The sequence below is a fragment of the Chrysochloris asiatica genome, unplaced genomic scaffold (assembly GCF_000296735.1).
Source record: "Chrysochloris asiatica unplaced genomic scaffold, ChrAsi1.0 scaffold00287, whole genome shotgun sequence".
In the NCBI taxonomy this organism is placed as follows: Eukaryota; Metazoa; Chordata; class Mammalia; order Afrosoricida; family Chrysochloridae; genus Chrysochloris; species Chrysochloris asiatica.
Genome location: NW_006408805.1, coordinates 1,701,189 through 1,709,153, shown reverse-complemented (window position 1 = coordinate 1,709,153; position 7,965 = coordinate 1,701,189). Strand labels below are relative to the sequence as shown.

Genomic DNA, 7,965 nt, shown 5'->3' with positions numbered 1-7,965 from the left:
CTCTTGTAGTGTAGCGGTTACAAATTGGGCTGTGAACCGCAAGACCAGCAGTTTGAAACTACAAGCTGTTCCATGGGAGAAAGATGAGGCTTTCTGCTCCCATAAAGATTTATCCTGTACAGGGTTGCTATGAGTCGGAACTGACTCCAAGGCACATTACAACAATAATATATATATATATGAAACAGACCCAACAATACCTAAGAACAAAATGGAAAACTTGTATGGAGGTATACAAACTGTACTGTTTTCAGCTGTCACCGAGCTGGCCCCAACTCATGAACATTGAAAGGAAACCTGCCCAGGCCTTTGCATTCCTTATGATGAGTTGAGAATGGACCATTGGGTTACATAAATTGTCACTGGATGATTTTAAGAAGTAGCTCACCTGGTCTTTCTTCTTAGTTCATCTTAGTCTGGAAACTCTGCCTAAACCAGTTCAGCATTGTTGTTATTGTTGGGTGCCAGTGAGTTGATTTTGACTTACAGCAACCCGATGTTAGAATTGCCCCTTATGGGTTTCTTCTCTGTAATCTTTATGGAAGTAGATCACCAGTTCTTTCTCCTGTGGAGTGGTTCAGTGGGTTCTAACCACAACTCATTCAGTTAACAGCCGAACACTTAACTCTGTATGCCACTAGGGCTCCTTGTTCAGTATCAAGCCTCAACTGACAGCCAGGTGGTAACTGTGCAGGAGGTGCCGTGGTCAGGAATCAAACCCAGGTCTCCCACATGGAAAGCAAGGATTCTACCACTGAACTATCAATGCCCCATCTAGCCAATTGTTGTTTATCTAGGGAATAGGAACCAAGAAATTGTTGTCTTATTTCATTCCATGTTGTCCTGGGTGTGGTTTGGAGTGTCATGATCAAAAACAGCTCCAGGGAGCAGAGACACTTCCTCTGCCTTGCTCATGATTACACCCCATGCTTAGCAGAAGCCTGAAACATAGAAAGTGCTTAATAAGTGCTTGTCAAATGGGTAATAAATGTTATTAAAAAGAAAAACAGAAACAAAACCCCCCTGGGGAATACAAGGTCTAGGGGTGCACCTTCTTTATTGTGTTGTCTTTAAATGTCAATAAGTTGGTTCTGACTAAGTCCACCGTGAAGTAGCTGGTGGATTTGAACCTCAGACCTTGAGGTTAGCACTCCAGTGCCTATCCAGTGGAGTCACACCAGGACTCCATCTTTATTGGATACAGCAAATGAGGATGCCTGGGGGAAAGGTAAAGGATTCAGGAGGGGAAGGGGCTGAAAGCTCTCAGAGCCTGGGTGGGTGGGTGGGAAACTCCAGGCTGTGGTCAGAGCGGCTGCTCTGGGTGAGCTGTGGCTAACCCAGCTCCCCACAGCTGAGAGAAAATGAAATAAACAGAACAAGAAATGGAATCTGGCCAGCAAAGGCGAGGTGGGCGAGTCGCCCACTCCTGGGAGGAGTAAGAGGGAAGAAGGGAAGAGGGGGAAAGGAGAGAGATGGGGGAGAGGGAGCGGGAGGGGAGGCAGGGGGAGGGGGAGAAAGGTGTATGTCATCAGTGGGTTCAGCTCATAGTGACACTGTATAGGTTTCAGAGACTGTAGTAAATCTTACCAGGAGCAGAAAGCCTCATCTTTCTTCTGCAGAGTGACTGGTAGAGTTGAACTACTGACCTTGCAGTTAGGCCCAACTCATAATCCACTAGTTTACCAGGGCTCCTTTATAGCCATTCTTTTGATGTTTTTTGTTGTTAAGTCCCATGGAGTTGGTTCTGACTCAACAGTGAATCTGCATATGGTTTCCATGGAGCAGCTGGTGGGTTTGAACCATGAGCCTTGCAGTTAGCAGGCTAGTGCTTATCCTCCAGTACCACATCAGGACCCCATTATGTTGTTGTTGTTTTGTTAAGTGCTGTCAAGTTGGTTCTGACTCATAGCAACCCTGTATAGGGTTTCCTAGGAGCGACTGGTGAACTTGAACCACCGACCTTACAGTCTAGCACATTAAACTACAGTGCCACCCCAGGACGGCAGGACCCCATTATAGAGGGTATGGAGGGTGTGAAAGAAGCTCTGGTGGTATCATGGTTAAAGTGTTTGGCTACTAACTGAAAGGTTGGCAATTCAAACACAGCAGCTGCTCTGTGTGAAAAAGATGTGGCAGGTTGCTTCTGTAGATTCACACCTTGGGGAGACAGAGAGGAATGCTAGAGTGAAAGTGAATAGAGGTAAATACTGTTAACTGATGGTACATGGAAGGGATTGCAAGCATTGTAATGACATAAAGTGTTTGATTTATTGGAAGTGGGACTGATGATCTATTCTGTAAACCTTTACTCAATTCACAATAAAAAAAAATAAAAAAGATTTACAGCTTTGGGGTTATTCTACTCTATCCTACTGGACCACTATGAGTTAGAGTCCCTGGAAGGCAACAGGTTTGAGTTTCCTTTATGGTTTAGAGTGTGGGTACATTTTCTTTTCAAGAGTTGGCTCTGTGGTTCTTAACGCTAGACTTGATATGATATTTTTTGCCAAGCACGTAATTAATAATGCTGTGCCACTGAAGCCACAGTAAGTGTGTTATTAAACTGTACCCATCAAGATGTCCATTTAGGAAAGGCATTATCAGAATTTAAAGAATTTTCACGTTTTGATGCAGCTATGAAATGTTTGGCACTGAGCAATTCAGATGTGATTCAGTAAGTCCACAGCAGTTTTTTTTTTTTTTTTTTTTCCCCACAGCAGTTTTGCCAGACAGAAATGTTTGAATTTGATGCAAAAACATCAGCTAAAGAAGATACTTTTCACTTGATCAGTTATGTTCTTGTTAATGGAAAACTGTATGAATTATGTGGATTAAGAGAAGGACCAATTGATTTAAGGGCATGCAATCAAGATGACTGGATAAACACAATGAGACCAGTTATAGAAAAAAAGGATACAAAAGTACAGTGACGGCTAGCAGTGAAGGTGAAAGTCCATTTAACTTAATGGTCATTGTGTCTGACAGAGAAAAATGATATACGAACAAAAGATAAGCAGAGTGACAGAGACAACGTGCAGAGGAGGAACCCAGGGATACAGATCAGGGTAATAATATGTTAACTGCTATTCAGTAAGAGGCTATAAAAAATCAGATGCTTATTGAAGAAGTACACTAAAATAAAAAAAAGATACAAGATTGAAAATATTAGAAGGAAGCATAATTATCTACATTTCATTACGGAATTGTTAAAGACTTTAGCCAAGCACCAGCAGTTAATACCACTAGTAGAAAATGCAAAAGAAAAGCAGAATGCAAAAACAACCCTCAAGAAATGAAACGAAGCGAGTGCTTTGGGATGTATACATATTTCTGCTTCTGCACTTATTTTCATGGAAACTATTACAAACTTTAAGCAACATCCAAAGTGGCACAATGCATGTTTGTCAACAGCACCAGTCTGCCTTATCTTCAGTGCATAGATTCATAAACTTCTTCCCTACTTGCATCATGTGCATAGAGTGCATTTAAGATAAAAGTGCTGTTAAGAGTTGCTTGCTCAAATTCCATTGTTTGACATTGTGTCTGATAATTGCATCCTGTTGGTTCTTTGGATATATATTTGTTGTAATGCCTTAGAAAAGGCACAGATGATGTTCTCTACCTGTGATTGTTCTAATTAATCTTTTGATCATTTAATTCAGTTAAATTCTGAAAATGTGCAAGTGTCAGAAACTGGATCTCTCATTATTCATTGGGGGAAACTTATCTCTATCTCTGATATTTAAATGTTAATGGGGTTTTTCAAGCTGATTTTTGTTTATTTTCTATACTAATTATTTGAAAAAGTCTGGTTTTAAAGCAACTCATTTGAAAAGGACAATTTCTAGTGACTTTCATGCTGCCAATAGAAAAGGCAATGGACATCCTGGTTTTGTTTTAGCAAACTTTCTTAAAAGGTTTGGAGTTATTTACTTATTTGTTCTGGGATTGCTTTAGGAATATGTAACTATTCTTGCTTCTAAGCAAAATTTCAGATTAAGAACAAACTGTGAAGATATTTAGTGTTACTCTCAGTTTCACATTATTTTGCAAGCTGTTTAACTGTGCTTTAATAAAAATATTATTTAAAGGTTTGATAAAAGACGAAGGAATCATTCTGTCTCAGTTTGAACAAAATTAGTACAGCCCAACAGTTCCCAAGAAACATATACAGGTTTCCCACAATGGATTTTATTACAGGTTTTGGAAATTGCTATGTGTGATTTTTTGTTTTTCAAATGAAACAATATTGTATCCTTGCTCCACCACGTGTGTTGGTAGAAGTACAACCATAACGCTCCTTAGAAGCCAGGATGATCATACTTTGTCTCTCATACTTCAGACATACTATCAGGAGGGACAGCATGCTTGGTAAAGTGGAGGGTCAGTGAAAAGAAGGAAGAAGCCTAATGAGATGGATTGGCATAGTAGCAGCAGCAATAGGCTCAAGCTTAGCAATGATTGTGAGGTTGGCGCAGGATTGGGCAGTGTTCCGTTCTGTTGTGCATAAGGCCTCTATGAGTCAGTACGGACTTGACAGCAACTAACAACAATCTTCTTTTCCTAGTCAAACTTTAAAGGAAATGTTATAAAAGTTTTTTCATAAAGAAAAGTATCCATTATTTTTTCTTTAACAAGAATATTTCCAAAGTTAATACATGACTTTTTAACGTTTTTTTATGGCAAAGCTTAAACCTGAATTTTTAAGGGTTGCTTTAAGACTTACTACATTATGGTGGTATGGAGTGACTTAGAAGTAATATGAAAAAACCTGTTAGGAAACTGAGTAGAAAAAGTAATGAAATGCTTTTGCTGTTTACATACTTTCAACTGATGTTAATGAAGAACTTTTTGGTTTTCAGCTATTTGGAGAAATTTTATTTTGCTCTGTATACAATAGTAATTATGGAGTGTTTTCCAAACCATGATACAGTGGTTCCTTAAGGATTACTTGGAGTCCTGGTGTGGCTCTACGGGTTAATGCACTGTACTACAAAGTCAGTTTGAACCTCAAGGTCGGTGGTTCAAGCTCACCAGCTGCTCCTCGGAAACCCTATATGGGGTTGCTGTGGGTCAGAACCGACTTGACAGCAGTTAACAACAACAGCAACAAGGATTATTTAAGGTACTTCTTGTTGTTTTTAGATGCCATGGAGTCAGTACCGACTCATAGAGACCCTCTGCACACCACAACGAAACCCTGCCAGGTCTTGAGTCAACTTCACAATCATTGCTACGTTTGAGTCCATTATTGTTGCCACTGTGGTAATCCATTTAGTTGTGGGTCTTCCTTTTTTCTCCAATCCTCCACTTTACCAAACATGATAGTCTTCTCCATGGACTGGTCCCTTCTGACAATATGTCTGAAGTATGAGAGACAAAGTCTGGCCATCCTGGCTTCCAAGGAGCACTCTGGCTGTACTTCCTCCCCTTAATTTATTTCAGCTTCACTAATATGCCCTCTTTTATAGAGGCTTCCATTTTGTAAAGCAATTCAAAAAGTAAATGTTCCTTAAGAGTAAGTGTTGTTGCTGTTTTGTGCTGTCAAGTTGGTTTCAACTCATAGTGACTCTGTATATGGTTTCTGGGGAGCAGCTGGTAGATTTGAACCACCGAACTTGCAGTCCAAACTGACCTTGAAGTCCAGTGTTTATCTTATACAGTGCCACACCAGTAATCAAGATCATGTGGCATAAAGATTGACAAAGAACTCAATGGACTAGAAGAAAGAGCCTTAATGGACTAGAAGATAGAGCCCAGCAGTAGATCTATATTTGTGCAGTCATTTAATTTTCAACAATGGTGGCAGAGCAATCCAACATGGAAAGAAAATGTTTTGAGCAAATGGAATGAGAATAATTGAGTATGGAAAATAATGACCCTTCATACCATGCACAAAAATGAATTTAGGTGAATAATAGACCTAAATGTAGCTAAAATGCCAAGTTTTTTAGAGGAAAATATAGATTATCTTTGTTATTTGGGGTTAGCCAAAGGTTTTTTAGGGCACAGAAAAATGAAAAATTTATCATTGACTGACGTTTATTAAAAGTAGACAGTATAAGACTGTTCATTTTAGAAATAACTTTATTAGTCACATCAATAAGGGTATAGATTTTTAAAAAATCTAATTCTAATAACTATTGATCGAATTTCCATAATTTATGGTTTATTTAATATGCTGCTTCTCTGATGATTGCAAATGCATTGTAACACCTTGTGGTTGTTTCTGCCAGTAAATAAAGAAGTGGTTGTAGTGGTGGTTATGTGCCATGGAGTCAGTTCTGACTCATAGCGACCCTGTGGCTGTAAATCTTTATAGAAGAAGAAAGCCTCATCTTTTGTCCATGGAACAACTGGTAGTTTTGAACTGCTAACCTTGAGGTTAGCAGCCCGACTCATAACCACTATGCTACTGTTGCTGTTGTTAAGTGCTGTTGAGTTGATTTTAACCCATAGCAACCTCATATAGGGTTTCTGACTATGCTACTAGAGCTCCTTAAATGAAAAAGTACGACTTTCTAAAAGGAAAAAGAAATGATGTACAGCTTTGGAAACCCTCTGGTGTCCTACTCTATCCTATTGGACCACTATGAGTCAGAATCCACTGGATGGCAATGGGTTTGCCTTTCCTTTATGGTTTGTTGTTATTGTCATTGTTGTTAAGTGCTGTCAAGTCGATTCTGACCCATAGTGACCCTGTATAGGGTTTCCAAGGAGCAGCTGGAATAGAGAAGAAAATATGCAGTTCAAACGACTTTGCAGTCTGATACATTAGCCCACAGCGCCACACCAGGACTGTGTATCTCATTTCCCCAAATGACTAATGATGTTGAACATCCTTTTATGTCCTTATTGGCTATTTGTGTATCTTCTTTGGAGAAATGTCCTTTCAGATCCTCTGCTTATTTTTTATTTGTTTGTTTTTATCTGTTTATTGAGTTATTTGGTTTTTTGTTATACTTTTTATTTAAAAAAACAACCTTTTTATTGTGAATTGAGTAAAGGTTTACAGAGCAAATAATCAGTTTTACATTCAGCAAATTGTATACTTTGCTTCATTTACCATGACTGCAATTCCTTCTATGGTGCCATCAATTAACAGTATTTGCCTTTATTCACTTTAACTATTGTATTCTTCCCTGTGTTTCCTGCTACCTTTATCTTTCCTCTGCTAACCTCTGTCTTACATATTACCTGCCCTGTCACCCATGTTAACATGTGTCTACCCTCTAACCTGTGAACAATTTTCCCTCCCCTAGCCCCTATAACCATCATAGATTGTTTCTTTTATCAATAAAACCTTTTCTTAACTTTTTACAACATTTATCTCATACAATACTTGTCCTTTTGTCATTAACTAATTTCACTCAGCATAAGGTCTCTAGTTTTATCCATGTTGTGAGGTTTTGCACCTTCATCGCTGTGTAGTATTCTGTTGTGTATATGTACAAAAGTTTGCTTAATCATTCTATTGTTGGGTATTTAGGCTGTCTCCATCCTTTTGATGTGTCTCTTGTAAACAGCATATTTTCTTCTCTATTCTACTGTCTATTGACTACTGCATTTAATCCACTTACATTCGGTGTAACTATCGATAAGTATGCTGTCATTTTACTGCATGTTTTCTTGTGGTCCTGCTGGTGTATTTGTTCCACATAATTTTCTGCATTGAGTTCATTTTGTCTGTAGGTTTTCTTTGCATTTTTATTTCTGTTGTGCTAATTTTTACTAAATCTTTCTGATTTTCCTCTTTTTAACATTTTAATGTGCAGATGTATTCATTTTCTTAGAGGTTGCAATGTAATTTACCTATTTACTTTTCCTTGTTTAAAATAGGAGGAGAGAAAGGATTATCCAGAAATATCACCATAGAAAGCTTGTAAGTCTGTCTTCTGCCGATAACTGATTGGAATACCTAAAATGGGGCTACAACGTGCCCAGTGAAGGAGGCTTCCTGTGGAG

The 7,965-nt window shown here is 38.7% G+C and overlaps 1 pseudogene; it reads left to right on the top strand.

The window, feature by feature from the left end:
- LOC102820735 overlaps nt 1-3,296 on the top strand; it is a 12,266-nt pseudogene extending 8,970 nt beyond the window's left edge.
- Nucleotides 3,297-7,965: the final 4,669 nt, after the last annotated feature.